Source organism: Phasianus colchicus, chromosome Z (genome assembly GCF_987193195.1).
Source record: "Phasianus colchicus chromosome Z, bPhaCol1.hap1.1, whole genome shotgun sequence".
NCBI lineage: Eukaryota > Metazoa > Chordata > Aves > Galliformes > Phasianidae > Phasianus > Phasianus colchicus.
The window spans coordinates 38,823,808-38,844,816 of NC_143476.1; the positions used below are offsets into that span (position 1 = coordinate 38,823,808).

General features: G+C 39.4%; 1 protein-coding gene across 11 annotated transcripts in view; it reads right to left on the minus strand.

Annotated features, from left to right (window-relative positions):
* The window catches only part of MOB3B (MOB kinase activator 3B), an 89,475-nt gene that overhangs the window by 60,989 nt on the left and 7,477 nt on the right, over positions 1-21,009 (minus strand). For 2 of the 11 annotated variants that reach the window (XM_090130648.1, XM_090130644.1), the window contains exons 3-4: positions 14,062-14,169; positions 11,194-11,870 (exon numbers count right to left, since the gene is read on the minus strand). The exons of 7 other annotated variants lie outside the window; for them this stretch is intronic. The gene's annotated coding sequence lies outside the window, so the exon portion shown is untranslated. The remainder of the gene's footprint in view (positions 1-11,193; positions 11,871-14,061; positions 14,170-21,009) is intronic. 2 more of the 11 variants (XM_090130646.1, XM_090130647.1) reach the window with 2 other exon arrangements.

Sequence of the window (21,009 nt, forward strand, 5' to 3'; positions counted from 1 at the left end):
CCTCAGAGACTTTAAGGAACCAAAATAAGACTCACAACTAATTCACAGCTTTACAACATAGCAACTGTACAAGAGATACAGCTTTTCAGAAGCCAAAATAGGTCTTGCAATTACTTAATAGATTTAAAAGAGAAAAAGAACAAAAAGAGAAAACTGAAGAAAACAGAGAAAGAATGAGCATCAGAAAAACAGACAGGAAAAAAGATTGATTTGGACATCTGTTTCGAGGAGTTCTAGTCTCAGCCTGTGGCACTGGACAAAGGACGGGGGTGTTAGTGTGCTCATATAGAAGTCATAGTCTCAAATCAGCAAACAGCAACAGTGGCCACCACGATGAAGATGATGACAATGACTCAGGGTCCCTTTCAGGCATCTTTTTAAGTCTGTGAGGTTTACAGATGCACCGTCTCAAGGCTGTAAACAAGCAAGTTCGCCATAACAAGTTTGTAGACAAAACTTAAATTTGTCAGTAAAGCAAGTCTACTCTGTTGGGAGAAGAGGATATCGTATCTGCTGATAGCAGCCTTTGACTGGCTATCACAGCAATGGCCTTGCACTGCAAATGCTTGAGACATACTGAGCACACCCTAGAAAGACAGAAGTGTTTGTGTTGGCCCTTTACAACCACAAAAGCACTCACTCTGAGACCCACAGGATCACGCTCTCCACAAGTGTGATAGGAAGGAAACTTTCTTCACTATAAGCTGAGGATTTGGCTTCTCAAGCCAATCTCATCACTTTACACTACACAAGGAAGGGAACAAAAAAGATTTACTTACAAAACAAGTAAAAGTGATCAGTAGGGGAGCATTAAGGTGGATTCTTTCCTGATCATTAAAACAAGCAGTTACCCTGAAGCAAAATAATTGATTATTCACTGTGCTCTGTGACCAGAGCAGACAGCAGGCAGGGAAAGCACACCTAGTAGTCTCGGAAAGGTGATGCTTGAAGGAGCCCGGTCTGAATGGCAGTCCTTCCCCACTGCTTGGCAAAGCTTAGTTTACCTCTAACTAAAAACCAATTGCTGATGTAATTAAAAATTCACTGTACAGCTGGTACAGTTTTAAAGTGGGAGATGTCAACACATCTAAGATTCATCCTACAGAACTACTTTAGGCGGCATGTTTCCCACACCATAATTTCAGTACCTCCTACCAAATTTCTGACCAAGAAAAAAGTAAGCTTCACATGTAAATTTATAAGCAATACATGCTGTCATTCAAAAGCAAGTCTCCATCTGTCTTGGGCCTCAATCACAGCAACATCATTAGGAACACTGATTTGCTGGTATAATTCTAAAATTTTGGTAGAGAGGTTCTGTGGTCGTGTTTCTTAATGAACCCACAGAACTTTAAGATGCCTTTCTACCATAAAGCAAAGGGAGTTTTATGAGCTCAGAAAGAACTGCTGTAAGGGAAAAGTGCCACTTAAATGCTTAAGAGAACATAGATGGTAGGGATCTTATATTACAGGATATGCTGTCCTGCCAAACATACATCCAAACCAATGAATGGTTACAGTGGTCATAGTAGTGGAGGAATTCACAGCACCTCTAGTAAAGCAGTGAATGTATACATACAACATACACACCTGTAACAGTTTCATTCCTTCTAAGCGAGGTTTCATAGGATTCACACACACACAGAGACATTCAAGCTCAGAGTGGACAGCACTCTGAGCTGTAGATACCCCTGTTTACTGTAGGACAACCATTTAGTTTCCTTTTCAACTTGACTGTATGAATCTATACAACCCTTAAGATGTCAGAGGCTGGTGCAAAGTAATTATACCAAAACAATTTCAGCAGATCTCTGCAGAGAAAAAAAAACAAAATAAAACAGAACAACAACAACAACAAACAGTCCCTGTGAGATAAGAGCACCAAAATATGTGCTAAAAAGCCATGCTCTACTCATATATCTACTTTATTCTCTTAACAGCTCACTTCTAATCTGGATAAGGCATTTCATTATCCATTAATATTCAGCAGCTGGAACGCTAATTTAAAAGTATTCCCTGCCAACATCTTGGGAAGATTGCAGATAAAATTTTTGCAGATAATTTGGAGAACCTTATATAAAACTTAAGTTGTATGTTCAAGTTAATTGCATTTAACTGAAGAAAAACAATACCAGAGAAAATTCTTCTGAAAGATGATTCATTGCCTGGTCTTATAAAGGCTGATTAGTATCTGAGGTTTCTACTTCACCACAACCCTCCCATCACTTTAATACAGTCTTCCAGATAGGAAGCACTTGAAACAGCAGCATGCTTTTCATCTATTCATCCAGACCATGACCTAGTTATCACATCCTGGCTCACACCACAATAAAAAGTCTGCTGTATTGCTGAATGTGCCCATGCCCAGGTTCTGCATTTTGCTCTTTCATCCACTTCCTGCCAGACACACACATCCTGCAACACCCAGAAGATAATGATATTGAAATCTTTTACCAGTAATTATTTAGCTAGTTATGTGGCGTTATTATATTTAACATTTTAATTGATCATTAAAATTTTACATTAGTATCTTTAGCATTCTTGTGAATACTGCTTATGCTCACAGAAATTTTAGTACCAATAATTTATTCCTAAATTGGCAGTAAGCCAAAACAACCTTAGACTGACTGCCCTGCTTTTGTCTTTATGGTTGCTACATAAATAAATGGTTAGGAAACTGGATTGCTACCTTGCTATTCTTCATCCCATTTCAGTCACATCTCTTACCATCCACACATTCCATATGTTATGGTTTAGATCCCATCACAAATAATTCGAGTAAACCCAGTTGTATCACACACAGTATCTGTTATTAGGTAGGAAGATACCACTGTGATTTTTAAGAGTAATCTGCAATAATATCATCTCTGCTTTCTGAACAGAATGCCAACCAGGTGTTTGACCAAGACTGAAACCTTGACATACTACAGCTGGAATGGAAGCCCAAGCTGCCCCTGGTAAAATGTGTGAGAATTCAGGATGGCAAGCTACATAACCAAATTCTGAGCAGTGTTTTTTTTTTAGGGCTAGTATCCCAGAGACTACTCCTGTGACTCCAGTAAGACTTAATACGCAGGCTACAGATATTTTTCCACTATAATGCGTAAAAATTATCAAAAGGAAAACCACTGGAAGCCTCTCTGCAGATGCTGCAATGACAGTGACTTAGTAGTTAACAGACAGCTTCTCTCATGCTGCTGCACAATCTGAAAACACACATTTCAGCAATGTTGCGAAAACAAGCAAATAGTCAGAAATGCTTTTCTCTCTTTTGTTTTCTATGTTGGGAATTTCTTCCTCTTCTATTCCTCTCTTTATTCCAAAGTATCCACTTCATTTTCCTTGTGCATTTTTTCCTTCTTTCCTTCTCCACTCCTTTACTAAGTGTTTCTTGCAGTCATGTGCAGCACTGCAAGAAAAGCACAGGCTTTGGCTCAGGTATCAGCTAAAAAGTAATTGAGAAGGCTGACAGGAGGCATGAAAACAAAGGCTGCTGTTACGCCCTTCTTTGTCCCTACTAAGTTTCTAACTCAAAGTTCAACTACAGAAAACAATTGGGCAGATATATGAAGAAAGTGTGAACTACCTACAGCGACTGCTTTTGGTAACATCACATTCAGCCAGGTTTAAGTATTACCTTACTGCTTGTATGTGGGAGGACATACAATTACTGAAGTACTCTTCTTGCACACTTCCTGTTTTAAGAACAGGATAACACATCAGAAATTCTACAGCCTGAATGACTAGAATCTGTCACCCAATCCTTCATATGTTTGCTCTAAACAAACCAAATGAATTCCATTTATGTTAGAGTCAGACTGTTGAGGCACTACACAGTGATTCATTCTTTAGCAAACACACTGAGGATGGCATGAAAAGTGTGGTATAAGTAATACATAAATGTAGAGAATGTAACCACTATAAAGAAACATGACAAAAGGAGAAAAACCTAAGTTTTGAGTACACTGGTTTCAATTAAAATGGAATAATCTGCCAATGCCAGGAAACAAGGATTTTCCAAATTGTGGTATACATCATCACTCTTCAGTTTCTTTCAAATCCGATTTCTTTTCTAGAACTAATATGAACCACAGTACTATATTTTCCATTACTTAGTGAAAGAAAGAAATTGAGCCAAAACAACAGGCAAAACTGAAATATTCTGTAAACTAAGAAGTAGCTAATTTGCAAGACATACATTCAAATTCAAATATTTTGATCACTGGATTGCACAAAGTTAAAATCAAGCTCACAACAATAAAATGGCCATACTGGTATATTTCAACACAAGATAACATCTACACAGTTACAGATGTAATATGCAGCTGCTCTGGGCTACAGACATGTAAACAGGTTCCCTTTATGTTCTATAGATTTTCATTAAAACTTGCACACCTGACGTAACCACAAGCTTCTCACAAGAGATATCACTGGAGGCATAACAGAACTCATGATTTCTATTATGCAGCTAGCTATCCAACACCATTTAAGACAAATGAAACGATACCTCACAGAACTTCACAGAACAGTTGTCACCTGTGCAAGGCTGACACATAAAACATTTGCTTGTTGACAACACTCTCTGGATAACCTGACATATTTCATTGCCCTGCAGAGATATTGTATCCAGACTGTGAAATGGCATACTCAACACACCTGAACTGCACCTCACACAAGAGAGATTTCATCACATGGATGCTAAAAGGTAGGGGATAACTTTATACACTCGCTTCTGATCTGCCGCATTCCTCTGTCATTGGGACAGTTGGATTAATTGCAGAGCTTCTTCCAGTATCAAACATATGTTACGGAACAGCTTCACGGACAAAAAAAAAAAAAAGGCAGGAAACATTACATCAAGCATTATAATTCTTGTCAGCTTAGGACTTGAGAAAGCTTCTGTTTCAAAAGCACAGTCAGATAAACACAGTCAGATGGCACAGTACCACACCAGCATCCCCAGCTGGGAGAGGTTCCAAGGATACAGAGAGCCTGGGCAGCTGCAGTGCTTGGCCAAACTTGGTGTATGCCTCCACAGGCAAGTGTGCAGGGACAAGGGATGAACCACAAAAAAAAGGACATCTGTGGAGAACACAATGGAGACACTGCTCGTTTGGAGAAACCAAAACAGCTTCTACTGTCTGCCTTGAGCTGAAACACCAGCATGCATGTGGAAGATCCTCAGGAATAAACCTCCAGTAAACAGACTCATCTTCACATAAGCTATACTTGCTGTAAGCAGAGCATAAGAACTGAAGCATGCCTTGCTTCCCTAGGATGCAAAAAGTAGTGCAGAATAGCACAAAACTGTTCTGGAAAGGCTCATATTTATCTCACAACCAAATTAACACCTTACTTTCAGTAAAGCAGCAACCACTCTGTGAGTAAACACATTTCCACTCCAGTCTGAATTTGAAATCTAGCTTCTATGCCAGTTTTTGGAGACTGAGTATCAGTCCTTCTTTGCTGTCATACTCACGCATTCACTGATGTTTACAGATGAATTCCTGCCAGCAGTGCAATACATTATTCCAGAGGAATGCTAATGCTATTTCTGTTATGGGGAGAATCTACTGTCAAAATGCTATATACCTTTCACAAAATACAATGGCATGTTAGGGATCTCCTAATGGCAGTGTATTCTGACCTATGCTTCATGAGTATTTAATATTTCAGAAATGTACTTGAAATTACTCCTTCCCACAAACTTTATTAAACTGTTAATAATAATTTCACCAATAATAATTTTACTTTCTTTCTACCCAACATAAAAGGCAAAAAAGACACTTTTAATGGATCTGGATTTGTTTTTATTCCCTTCCTGTGCATTTAGAAATATTTTTTGGGAACTTCAGAGTTCTAAAAATGCTTGAAAAACAGTTCTTACAACAGATAAGGTACACCAGACCATTGTATCTTGCTTTCTTTAGTTTAACTAATGAAATGAGACTAACCTGTCTAAAAGACACTTACATTCTATCACTACGAACAGCATAAATGGTGTTAAATTTAGTACTAATGTCTCACAATATTACTGCAGCAATATAAACACAGTGACCAGGATATAATTAAACCACGGAATTTACAAATGATGGAACAATATGAACAACACAATAATAGAGATAATAATAGAGTGCCTATCAGCTTAATTTAGTGCATTACTGAGCACCCATCCAGGTATGGGTTCCCCAATACAAGAAAGACAGAGTGCTGTTGGAACAGGTCTAGAGGAGGGCCACAAAGATCATCAGGGGGCTGGAGCACTTCCCCTGCAAAGAAAGGCTGAGTGAGCTGGGCTTGTTCAGCCTGGAGAAAAGAAAGCTGCGGGATGACCTCATTGCAGCCTTTCAGTACCTAAAAGGAGCCTACAAACAGGAGGGGAATCAACTCTTTGAAAGGGTGAGTAACAGCAGAACAAGGGGAAAGGGTTGTAAGTTGAGGGAGAGAAGGTTTAGGTTGGATGTCAGGGGGAAGTTCTTTCCTATGAGAGTGGTGAGGTGCTGGAACAGGCTGCCCAGAGAGGCTGTGGATGCCCCGTCCCTGGAAATGTTCAAGGTCAGGTTGGGTGGGGACCTGGGCAACCTGGTCTAGTATTAAATGGGGAGATTGGCGGCCCTGCCTGTGGCGGGGGGGGGGGTGGAGTTTCATGATCCTTGAGTTCCCTTCCAACCCAGGCCATTTTGTGATTCTGTGATTCTGATTCTGGAAGCCTATGCCTTTCAACTGCCTTAAACCTGACTACATTGTGACAGTGATTAGGACTGAATAAATTCAGACTGTACTATTTACAAAGGCAACACAATATCATCCACAGAGAAGAGCACAGCCTGATCTGCTATGCCCTGCTTATGTCAATATTTCACGGCTGTAGACCCAGCACTGGGAACCATGGTGGCTATATTGCTAACATCCCAGCCCAAAATGGAGCTACACCACCTTCCTTGCAGCACTTACGTCTGCTAAGCAGGCTGTTCCAGCAGCACCCTCAACCTCATCAACACCCCTCTGTGAAGCCCAGCACAGATAAAGTAGCCCAGAAGGGGACAGCTGCCACTGCCATGACAAAAGGTCTTCGCTTTTAGAATATGCATGTCATTGCAAAGTGCATGAAGTCAAGAAATTTATTTCTTCTGGAATGCACTGTACGGAAGTGGGAAGTCACAGATTTTTGGCAGTTTCCACTCACAGCATGGGATTCACTTGCTCAAATGCAGGTATTTCTGGCATCAATATAAGACACATTGGTTCTCGTCTAAATTTCCATTGCAGTTCATATTGCAAAACTACTGTTTACGTAACTTATTTTACACTGGACAACTAAACTCCAACAGATGCATCAAACCAAAAACTGTTCACCTGCTTCCTCTGATAGTAAAGGTATCCCACTCCAATCAGCTCAGATATGTAAGTCTTACAGTGTGACCTGGAAGCTGCAGATTCCATCTTTACCATCCCTTCACACTCTCATCCTTTTGCCCATTCCCCTTCTTAAGTCAAGCAGAATGACACTTATATGTAATACAAAGTTACATTCATATACCTACACATTGTGTTATTCTCTGAGACAAGGTATTTTTAGAAATGAACAATTACTGTGTTAGTTCTTTATGAAAATGAATGAGTAATATTTATCTACCCATTTTCAACACAAACAGTGAAGAAGTGCCTCCCAAGGCAGATGATACTGCTGTAACAGACTATGAGACACAAGATTCCTATTCTGGGTTTATCCGTAAGGTTTAGGTAGTGGGGGGGCTGCAGGCGAGGCCCCTGTGAGCAGAGCCCAGCACTGCCCTGTGCTGAGCAGCTCCAGCCAGCTGCCTTTTATTGTATTTTCTTACTCTCTTTGATGAGAGGAATGAGTGAGGAACATGATGGAGCTGTGCTACCTACCATTTTGCAATCACCACATATTCTCACATGACAATCCACAGATAAAGAAAAAGAAAAGAAAACCAGACACGACTGAATCTAACCCAGGAACCTAAGTCTTTAAGGCAGACAGCGGTATCATCAGGCAAACTGCAACGAAACTTCAAGGTTACTCTTTCCAGACTTACTCCTCTCAAAAAGAAGGCAACTTCCCCAACTCAATACACAGAGATACAATAAATCTAAGTGCTCAGAAATGGAAACAAGTTAATTACTAACAGTTCAAGACAGAAAATCTTCACAGACTTCCCTGAAGTAACTTTGGCAAAGGTTTAGCACCCAGAATTCCACAGTGAACTTGCTGGTGAGAACTAAGTAACAACTTTTAAGCATCATTTTCAGGAATCTATTGAACGATTTGTCCACCCTGAAAACATAAGACAATAGTGTATATTCTTTTCCTCCTCTGTGGTGATCCTCATGTTGCTATTTTTTATCTTCCTAAGGCAAACCACTGCTACTCACAAGTGTCTTCTCACATACTTTCATGCTCTCATAAATCCAGTTTCCTTCCAGCTACCTGATTTTGACTGTAACAAATGGGTTTCCTTGAAGATTAGAGAATGTCCTTAAAGAACTCAGACTCCCAGAGCCAAATCCACTGTCCACATGCATTCCCTATTACTGTGTGAAGCCTTCCAGTGTAACATAAAAGAGCCCATTAGAGACCTACTCTCTATTAGAAGACCTCAAGCTATGATCATCATTTAATCCAATTTATTTCCTAGAAGAGAACAGCTAACACCTGACTCAGGAAAACATAAGCTGTATTGGTTGTGACTGGCACAACTCCATTTATTTATATAATGGAGTTGGTTTTGTAGCCATGGCAGCTCACAGAGTGATGCAGAAGATAATCCTGCTACCTCATTAATAGATGTTCTCTTTTCCAGGTACCCTCATTCACCACTGCATGTGGGTTACGCAGGCTATCTCAATGGAAAGTAGCTCTAAGAATTTTGGAAAGCAACTCTGCAGCAAACCCAAGTGTCTGAGTGCAAAGAGCAGCTTACACAAGCACCTCCTTGCTCATGCACCAGTTTTTACCAGTAACAGCTGAACCTTTAATAACATCATTCGTACTTCTGCATTAAAAAAAGTGAGTTGGCACTTGCATTTGGATTAATGTATTTTGTAAGCGGACATAAGACTGACTAATGGAAAAAGCAGAAGTAAAGCTGTTCTTCCTCCAAAACTCTTACAAAGAAAGAGAAAAGAGCTGTGCCTAGATACACACTCCAGAAGGAATATAAATTCCCTAGAATTTTCCACGTGAAGATTTATTCTTGCAAATTTCTCTGCCATTAGGACAAAAAGCAAATTAAACTGTGCTATGCACAGTGGAGATCAATCATATTTTTTATTTCATTCTATTAATCTTCCTCCATCACTACAGAGAAGACTTCAACAGAAATCTTTTCAGTCCATGAAGTTCTATTTCTATTTCTCTTTTTATTTTTTTTACATTCCAAAAGAAGGTCTCCTAAAGTTCATGTCAAATGAAGAGTTTCCTTCAGGGTTTACAGTTGAATTCCAACAGTATTTTACATGTTTTAGAACCTCTTTATCCTGTATCCACTGGAGGCTCACAACCACTGCAATCAGCCACATCTCATTACACTGCAGAAACCAGTAAACTGCTAGCACCAAGCACTAAAAAAGGCCAGTAGATTAGAAGCCAACACCTGCAAGCAAAATGAACTCTATGACGCCAAGAGGAGTCCTCCTATTTTATACTGCAAGAAAAGCCATTAATGGAGTGAAGTTGTGTTTGATACTTCTTATAAGTTCACAATAACCACAAAGAAAACAAGTTATAAATCTATGTTACTATAAAATTCCTGGTTTTCAGATAGTCTTTAATAGTACACCTGTAGTAACTGCAACAATCTGCATTTGAATACTAATGAAAACACAGTGGGCAATCCTGTTTCAAGGACAGCTACATATCCACCAATGCATAAAAACAGACTTTTGTAAACACACATCATTTTACAAGGCATCAAAAAACACTATCTTAAAGAACTTCTAATAATAAACTTCTAATCTAATACATAGTAATCAGTTGTTTGCTTAAGGTAAGCTCTGATGTGAGATGTAACCACAAAATTCTTATCACAACAAATTCCACTGTCCTTTGTGTAGCCTGTTTCAAGGATTTTGAGAGCAGTAGATGAAAGACAAGAGTCATGAGAGTCAGTAAACAAATGACCCAAGGTCACACTGCAGGCCAACAGCAGTCCGAAGTACAAGACTATAGCTGGCTCATTCACAGGGTAGCCATCTGCTCATAAGGCAGACTCCAAACACATTCTGGAAGCAGACTTTGGCACCTCTATTTAACTTGGTTTCAACCTGTTTAATGAAAAAATGTTAAGTCTCATTTTCTATTGGATAACGGAGTCCTCTGGATCTAGCCAAATCACACTGAAAATGCAGTAAGTTTGTACTTGAAAGAAAAATGTGTAGTAAAAACTTGTCATTTTCTTATCCCTCAGGAATTTTTGTCTCTAACTTGCTATGAAATTGCACTTCTCTTAAAGTTTCAATGTCATTAAACTAGAAGAGGCATGGACTATAGTTCCAGCATCTTCTCTCCCTTACCTGTACCTCCTTCCAGCACAGCACACACCTCTCTCCATTAGCCATGACTGACAGAGAACATAACACAACTACTCACGCACTCAGAGGCACCTAGAGTAAAGGCCTCTATACATTTGAACTTATCTAAATGGTTCTCCAATTGATGTTAGTTTTGTATTCTATCACAGCAAATTGTTTTCTTTTAAAGTGTTTCTCTGGATCAGGTTAAAAAAAAATTAAAAAAAAAAAAAAAAAGAAAGAAGAAGAAGAAAATGCATCTCTTTCAAGCTGAATTACTCCACTGAACAAAGAAATTAGCTCTCCACTTGATAATGACATATCTGAAGCTTACAATCACAACAAAAATAAGAGAAAAATAATTTAGTTCAGGAACCTACATTGTTCATGGCCCCATGATGAATACCACTTACTGTTATTTACAAAGATATACATTATAATAATATGTATTACTTATCAAGATATTCGTTATCGGAAATTATACTCCTTAGAAACAGCTTACCTGTGATACTTCCTGTTCAAAACCCAAAGTCCTATGCACATATCCCATCCCAACTCTATTTACAGGGATGCAAAATTAGTTCTTCCACCCAAATTCTATCCAGAATAAAGAAGTGCAGTGCTGAGCACACAGTAATGGGAGTTCCTCTCCCTACTTACCCAATGCTGGGAGAGGACAGGTGCATCATGTAATTATTATTTGCTTGGCAGGTAACCACAGCTGTCAACACCCTTCCTGTGGAGCACTTCAAATGAATTTCAAAAAGATCTCTCACCAAGTTAATGAACAGACTGAAATAACATCCCTGTAAAGCACAGGAAGCCCAAAACAAGGAGATGCATATGGGGAAAAAAAAAAAAAAATTAAGACTACAGTAGCACTATCTCTCTGTTTAGTAAAATATTCTTTAACATCAAATAGGAAAGAACGGGAGGAAAACTTTACTTCTTTCAGTACCACAGAAATTTGATATAGGTTTCCCCATAAGTTACTTTTCTTTGTAACCTCACCAACACAGAAAATGAAACCAGAGTCCTGCAAGTGTTTGCTGTCCTTGACATAGGGAGAGGAGGGCTCAACTCCGCTTACAAGTGAAGGACTTGAACCAGCTGTAATGGTCAGACTGGTCAGACCAGCCCACAGACATCCTGGTTGCTTAGAACCAAAATGCTGGTCAAAAAGAAGGCCAGTTTTCTGGCAGACTCAGTGGAGTAAGAAGTAAGTAAAGGAGAGAAGAGGTGAAAACAGACTGCTCTCTCCCTGCAAACAACTCACTGGTTGAGCTGTCCTCTTGCAAAACTGGTCCTCCAAATTCAGCTTCACTCTGAAGAGTGACCTGGGAGGGAAATAAAGATCCATATAGATGCTACACAAGCAAATGACCTATCTGCAGTGCAAAGTGTAACTCTATTGTGTTTACTCCAGGGTCATCCTACCCTGAAATTAGCACCTACTTTGCTCTTGTTAAGAAAACACTTCAGCTGTCTTGAGGAATACTGCAAAAAGTAGAAGCTAAAGATTGCTTTTACCTCAGACAAATGTTAAAAAGGCCAAAATGTCTACTCCACAAAATCAGTTACATTCCTTTTCACCTCTTCTTCTACTGTCTGAGTTATGAACAGAAAGGTGGGCACCACAGAACAGTATGTTAGAGTTCAAAAATGCATGACAATCAGAATTGTTTTCACACCTTAATCAATGGCAGCACCACAAAGGAGTGCACTGTGGATTCCTGTTTTTCTGTACCAGAATCTCTTACTTTCTCAACTGTATCTACTGGACAAAAGTAGTTCTCCTCCTTTATCTTTAAACTACTATGGTGTAAGGAAATATACCACTGTTGTGTAAATGCTTACAGAACACTTCTAGTTTATTGTGTTAACATGAGGTATCATCAGAGGTAATCAGAACTGCCAATGCAGTGGTGAATTACAAGGACTCCCCTTGAACCACCTTGTGGTTTGGGACCTGAAGGAAGAACTTCAGTTGCTTCACCTGTCTGATACAGGGATGCTGCAAGGGAGATAAGTTCTGCTGCATAAAAATCAGAAAAGGGCAACTCTCATAACTAAAAATCTTCTGGTCCTTTAAATATGGTATGCACTTTTAATCCCATAGCAAAATAACATTATCTCTCAGTTAAAATTCTCTTCTCATTACTAGTGCTAAATTTCTATTATAAATCTCTACAGAAGCATCAGTGGAATTTAAAGTCTGTTAAAAAAGAAGCTTTAGGAAGGAATGCAACTGACTGGGTTTCCAGGTCAGGTTAGTTTTAGCCAAAAGGAGAACTTGGCTAACAGGAATCTCATTCACAGAATCCAGTTTTAGTCCCTCCAAGAAATCATCAACCTCTCCACTAACGTGCTGACCTCACCATTAGAAACAGTTGCAGCTTTTCAGCAGTCTTCTGCTTGCAACATTCAAAATCCATTCTAATGCGGATGGCATCCACACAGATAATCCAAATCAGAATCATGGTTCACAAGGGGTGACCACCACGTCACTGGCTTAAAAAATTTCTATAATCATACTCTTACATGTGTCATAGGGGTATATTTCCAGGCCTGCTGTGAAAGATAACATCTTATTTCTCCTTCATAATGATCTTCAGTGAGTATCAGTATTTCAAGTAGTTGTTCAGACAGTTCATATTAGCAAAAGCTAACAAACTGCTGCAAAAGGATATCACACTTTTTTCAACAGGATCTATGCAGACAGGTACTGCATTCTGGAGTACTACCTCTTCTAGACTTGATCATTTCTTAACACAGCAAATAGGCTAGAAAACCAAGGTCTCTGGAGTGCCAGAGTAGTACTCCATGTATGGTCAGTGCCAATCACTGTGCAACTGGGACTACTTCATAGCACCACAGCCTGTTGTGACAGTTTGCCATAGTATCTCTGCTTGCCTAACATGCAGGTATCCAGATGGAAACTCAGCTATCTACTGCTTTTTATTCTGTCAAGGACTTTAGAGCTGTCTTTCCTGTATCCTTTGAAATAAGATTTACAGTGAACTGGCTTACACTTTTGGCACATCAAAAATACTGTCCTTCATGCCATCCAAAAGGCTGACCTGTCACGTGCTAACCTGCTCGCTTGCCTGTTATGTGCTGAGCCATTTCAGAACATGCATTGTTGCCAAAAGCCTAGACGGCTTACTAACTGCACCGTGTTAAATACATATGGCCCAGTCACTAACTTCAGTAGCATTCTCCTCTTTTATAGACCAAACAATCTCCTAATAAGCAAAACTGAAAAAGGCTTAGAAAATCCACCTAACTCTGTTACAGATAAGTCTTGAACAAAATCCCAAGTAGCAAAACACCAAGTACCAATAGTTCTCCACTTGGAAGTGAAGAAAACTTCAGCAGATTGAATGAAAATCATTGGATTTACTGAGGAATAATAATAATAGTTCTAGAAGGTATGAACTATTTCTTACGCAGCATGAGGTGTGAGAATGGATGAACCCCAAATATTTCTACATACGAGGCAGATGGGAGAGATATGGACATACTTACATGTAGCAACATGAGCTGTTCCCAGTTTGGACCAGGCCTGCTGTAGAAACCTCAGCAATCCAGAATCCTGCTGAGCTTTGAGAGACCATAGCCCACAGCAGCTGTTACCTGACAACTCATCAGACACAGAGAGAACAGTCTTCATGACCATTTCACATTCAGTTCTTCAGCCAACATCAGTATGAAGGCAGGCTATTAGAGCTGCTGGTAATGACCATTTTCATAGTATGACCATCTCCACAGGGAAAACAGAAAATTTGGAAGATTAACATTTACCTTGCTTGTCTGGTTAGAAGAAAACGAAGTAGGAGCAAGGCTGGTTATTACTCCTGTTGATCAAGTCAACACATATGCTCTCTGTACTAAGTAGACATGTGCCCATGAAAATTCCGCTGCTACTACACTTTACAACAATGCTTAATTCCATAGGCTTACTATCCATGTGTTATTAACTTTTAAGTTGTAATGTGGAATTATATCTCAATTATACTTCTTGATCTCCTAGAAATAGATCCTCCAAAATCCAATTACCTATCATGCTCCCTTCAATAACTTTCCCAATCACCATCCAATTTCAATGAAATTTGAGAGAGCATTTCAAACCTCAACATAATTACAGCCCTCCAAAGTTCACCCAAATTAGCAACTGGACAGAGAAGAGACCCAGCTCACTGAACTCAATAAGGAAAAGCCTAATCAATCATTCAACACATATGAGTTGAAAATTAGCTTCAAGTATTTCTTCTGTCCTAGCTTCTGGTGCTTTCACAGAACAGTAGAAGGAGTTAAGGAACTGAATGAAAGAAGGTCATGAACTGCCTTCAGTAGCTAAAGAAGTAAATGTCTAGAAATTGTAAATACACGCGGCACATATAGCTATGTCTTCACCTCAACATGCCTGGGCAATTCTGCATCACTAGCAGCCTTCCAACAATCATGCCACATTGTTCAAGACATTTCTCACCAGCCAACTGCCATGCTGAAGTAATTCATCAGTAGTATGAAGAAATTATTACATCAGAACAGCAGTCACTCTTCACTGAAGATAAATGACAAGAAATAGTCTACTTCTATAGTCACTTTGTAGCCTCCAATTCTCACAGAGGCTGATTAACATGCAACGATGAGTATCTGGTATCAACCCTGTAGGAAAAAGGACAGTAGCACACATCACAGTTAGGAATCTCAGATTACACTTAGTAAGATTCTCATTCTTTAACTGGTTTGATTTGAAACAGTTTTGAAATGTCCTACATTCTGTAGCTAGTTTCAGGCCCAAGTACTTGAAATACAGAAGTGTGAAATTTCACAATATAGCTAAAGCTTCCCTCTCCCAGGAAATTAGGACATTTTGGATGTCATGATGACACAAGATCACACAACTCCAGGTTGTCTTCTATGCAGCACAGGCTCCTCAGTTTAAGACACCATCCTCTTAGTCTCACATCTCCTTTTAAAAAGGTCTGAAAGCAAAGGAATCTGGTTGAAATTGCAAGCATCACACCAAAAGATAAGAAAAGGAAGCATTTCCCTTGCAGGTGCTACCACAGGAAATTAGTAAGGTCAGATCTTCCAACCCAAACATACCATCTCCAATATCCTGAAGGGTGCCAGCTGATGAAATCAGGTCATGCTCCTCTGCTAATGGCCATGCTTTTCTAGTCCTCCCTATGTGCCTGTAGCAGTTCTATTCTAATTAGCCTCTCTGACTGGCAAAAACAAGATTTTTTTTTTCTCCATGGTGAGAGGGAAAAGGTTTGGCTTTTCAGACAGATTTGTTTGGAGGCTAAAAAAGTCCTAAGGCCAAACAGAAGAGAGACAGGATTACACCTCCAAGTACAAGACAACTATTACATCAGTTTGTCTGCGTGTGTGGTAAAATATCACCTTAAGCTCCACATTATCTGCAACCCGTTACAGGTTTACTACCCAGAGCAGTTTAACTGACAAAGATCACTAAAAATACATGCAGCATGAAACATTTCCTCTGCAGCTGGGGGTAAACAAGTTGGCTGGGTAGAGATTTTCCTATCACACCTACTGCATTCAGTGATTCAGGCCCAAGGGTTTTTCACATCTCAGACATCTCACTGTGATGCTTGCAGTCTTCCCAGAAATGGGAACACCAACTAAGTCTTATCTCCTGGACTTGTCAGGAACCTTGGTTTATCATCCGCTACAGCAACATTCTACCACACAAACATACAAATTTAGGAAGACTGGTACCAAGTACTGCAAGTGAGAAATCATTAGGAATTGTATAACTCCTATCTTTGGAGAGATGGTTTTGAGAGTGATATTTAATGGTTGCCAAGATGGATGAACAATCATGTTAGACTGTTTATTAAAACTAATTGCAAGCAGATGAGAACAGCAGAGTCACAGACATCTAAGACAACCAGTTTGACAGAGCAGCCAGATGGAAATTCCCTCAGAAAACCACAAAGCCTCTGTAGGGCATTCCACCTCTGTTTTTCTGGTAGGTTATGACCTCTTTATTTTCTCAATGGCAGACATGGCACTAAAGATCAATCTTCTTTCTATCCCTGCTTTTACAACCCTCAAATAACTTACATACAGGGTGAGGTGGGTACTTCATAAACACTTAAATGGGACTGTGAATTTCCTGTTGGTCCCTGGCTGAGAGAAAACAACTGTAATTTGTTAGGATAGGCAGAATCTGGCAGCCTAGCAAAGATGAGGCTGCTCAACTCTGAGCCTCCAGGTTCAACCAGCAGCTAGGTGCAGCATGCATTCTCAGCAGGCACACACATATAGTACATATACTATGTAGTACATATGGTACATATATGTGACCACATCAATCACCAGCAGACACACAGAGCACTTGCACAAACACAAATCATGCCAAGAGCTTCATCCTGTCCTTCTCTGTAGCTTAGTAGGACAGAGGTCTGCTAGTGGAGAACACATGTACAATGGGAATTCCCTCAGCAGCTATGCTCAGGCACTGCTGACCTCCAGCTGTCGCTGGTTCCTGGCACCTGGACAACCAGCCCTTTTTATCTCCTCGTCTCTCTACTTTCTTGTCTGTTCCTCCTCAAACAAAATCCCTAGGTTCATTCCTTTCCTTATCTCCTGTTTCTCTTCTAAACATCCCATAATAAGTCCCACACAAACCCAATGTGCTTATCCTCTTCATTCTATCACGTCCCACATCTCTAGCCAGCAGACTCCAGCAATGCTCCATTTTGACAGGATTCCTTCCCAGTCTATAGTGCTGAGGACACTGCAGGACAGCCCTGGAAAAGGCTGCAGGAAAGCCAGTCCTTTTAATTGTATATAAGAAAACTAAATGGCAATTTGAACCTAAGCATTATCTAGATGAATTCAGACCTGGGATCTCAGTTCCCTCCAGTTCCTTCGCCTAAATCTGTTGCTTCAGCTCCCATTTAGCTACTAAAGTTTCACCTCTTCAGCTTCTGTGATACAAAATGAGATCCAAAATGCAAAAGTTCTTTGACCACAGATGAACCACAACTAAGCCAATGTGAGAACAACCACAAGACACTCTGATCACACCTCTCACAAACCTACAAATTCTATAACAGAATGATCTTGGTTTTGACAACACCAGAAATATTTCCTCACTAGAAAAAAGCAAGTTCTTCCAGAGACTTTGGTTCCTTTGACCAAACTCCAGAGAACTGCTTGAAGGGAAAGAATGTGATGCAATGCTTGGGAAAACATAAAGCCCTGAAACAAATGCAGAGATCTCCCCTTGAAGTGCTTGTCACAACAACTAAGTAAGTCACGGATCATCCACAAAGTCACAATGATAAGAAGATAACAGACAGATTACTGAGGATGTGATTATTCTATAGTGTGTAAACAGAATGCAAAAAGAAAAAAAAAAAAAAAATGTTCAGCAACAGATCAGATCCAACTCTTCCTTGAAACACTAAGCTGTTTTTCTGTGTTGCTTTTGAAGATGAAAGGATGGGTCATCACCTGTCACTTTTGTTCCATTTAGTGCAACAGAGCCACATATATGCACAACAAACTGAAATTCTGTCTTAAGATTTTTAATGCAGATAGTGAAACATCTGAAGGTGAAATGAACTGGCATGTAATTCTTGACTGAATTATCAAAACCAGGGCCAGTCATTAAAACTGCATCAGATTGATTTCTCCTGTACTACTGTACAGACATTTGCTCTAGCTGTAAGCTACAGCTGAATCCAATTTATTTATTTATCTCTACAATGACTCGTAAGTACACAATTACTATAACTTAACTGAACTCTCCCTACACACTTCCAGCAATGCACTGAGGTCAGATTCAGCCCACAACTTACTGCTGTTTTGCCCAGTCAAGTCAGTTAAAGCTAGAATCTTCTGACATTCCAATTGCAGATGAAAAAGACATCCTCTGCTATCTTGGTAACTCTCACTTCAGTCAACATCAAGAAGTCAGAGAAACATGTATTTGATACTGCATTAGACTGTGTCTAGTGACTAGTGGGTGCACTGTGTTCTGCAGTCTTCAGTGATGTAATTTCAGGAGATCTCACAGTTACCATCTTTTATGGTAACATGGTTACAATCTTTTATGACAGTACATTTCAGTTTGATATTCTGATCTTCCTAACACCACATGCTAATTACAGTTTAGCTTAAACCATTCTGATATGGGCACAGACTTCAAAAAAATGTAAAAATACACAACAAAGGCAATGCCTCCAACTAATTTTAGATCCCTCATGTCTAGAAGCCATACATATTTGTACCAAGCAATACAAACAGAGAAAAGAGCTAAATAATGATTAAAAAGCAAACAAAAAAAAAAAAACACCTTAGCAGAGTAAGACAAAAGTATTGGAAGGTCTCACTGATGGATTTCTGTGGCAAATCCATGTATTAAGCCTACCACATCCTTCTATATTCTCTGTACAGAATTTCAATCAAGAAATCAATACTTCCTACAATTTCATAAATCAACTTCTCTGAAGATCTTGAGCTGTAAGTAATTCATGAAAACACAATATTACTATCAGCAGTAGCAAAACAAGAAGAATAACAGGAGCATCACCATGTTAGTAGGGTTCTACTCCATAACGGCTGAAGCCATCACGTGGCTCACTGGAGAAACCGCTTATCCATAGCAATCCCTCAGTTTGTCACATTGAAACAGATCCCCCAAGCATTAACAGGATAATTTTAGCAAAATATTTCCTCGGAATTCCTTTGCTGTTCACATCAAACATTCTTGAACTTCATCATTTTCCATATTCTCTTTGAAACAAACCTGTAATTAAGCATGATTAATTACATGAAGACACATCCTCTCGCTCTGTAAACTCCTTACACTTCAATCACCAAATAACTTAGCTCACATGAAGATTTAGCAATCCTTAAAAGTTCCCACAAAAGGTAAGTGGGCTGACAGCCGCACTGGAAGAAGCCAACAATCCACAGAAATACAGTGATTTGCTAATGCACACTCAAGGAGCTGCCATATCAGCTAAGGACTTGCATTTTAACCTGCAATGCTTGTGCAGCAGAACCTTGGTCTTGTAATCACTGCAGGTTGTGAAATTGTTTGGGGCATTTTAATTAACCTGAGTACTAGCAGTTCTACTACCAGCTGGCCCACAAACTTAATATTCACAGAATTACTGCCCTGATTCTAGGATGTATGTTCCAGCATCACAGTGGCTATGGTGGCCCCAAAAATAGGACATTTTCCTACCAACACAAGCTCTCAGGGAGTCTGAACTTACTTATCTTCACAGGAAAAGGCTTCAGAACAGAAGCTGTCTTACTCTAAATGTAAGCAAGCCTTCATCGGTAACCTTACAGCAAGGTTGACAACTGTCAAAAAGTGGCTTCAATCATCTGGTTATGAAGTAGAAGGAAGCCTCTCTGAGCAGCAAATTATCACAGATAATACATTAAAAAGCATCTGTCCTCAAAGCTGTGTATATTTTTTTCCAACATAGTGATAGCAACAAATGCCCTAGTGAGTCAGTGCTTGTGTCAACAAAAGGGTTCTTCTGCTAATAAAACATTAGCTACTTCCCAAACAAAACAATTTGTCCTACAAGACGTTACTTTTTAAAATCAATGAAATTACATCTTGCTTAGGATGGATATCTGTTAGCCACAGATGTGATTCTTTTTTCATACTCTTTGCCAACTTGAGCATAAAAGCAAAACTTCTCAGCATAAACCAAGGCTGCCTGTTTAAGTATAAATAAGATGAAAAGTCCTTATCAGACGCTAATCTGCCTGTGTTCGCTGACCAATCACTTACTCTTCCTTCAATTAATAAAGTTATTGAAAAAATAAGCAAGCTTCTGCAACTAAAAGAAACTGAAACCAACAATAAACTGGCAGAATCACTGTTGATAAAAACACATCTCTTACAAAATAATTAATACCTAACACGCAAGAAAATAAAATCAGAGTCATAAAAGAGCAGCATCTGAATACAGAAAAGACAAGGAACTACAGGCTTGAGGACCAGCACAACAAGAAGGACAGAACTGACAGCTTCATCAGCATGACCATCTTGGTTCAGAGAAGTTTAGTGTGAGTTTGCATTACCTTGGTACTGTATATCAAAATCTCAAACCACATTTGCCTTCTCAAAGGAATCAAAATGAACTACCAGAACATAAACTTCCTACATGAAATGGGTGGATATTTTTCTCAGCAGTGTCTCAATGAAACAATTGATTTCAGATTTCCCAGGGAGATTATGAAGATCACACAAAAGAATACAACAGTGGTCATCTATGAGTTCCTCCAACAGACTTTTCAGCTATTTTGCAAAAAAGGTGTTTGGAATACAAGCAATATTGAAAAATTTCAAAATGGAATTCATCAGCAAATTGAAGAAGTAGAGATTTGTTTACTGGAAGAACTACCAAGAGCATGGAACAGCTTTCAGATACAGATGCTAAAGAGCAGTACCCTCAGTAT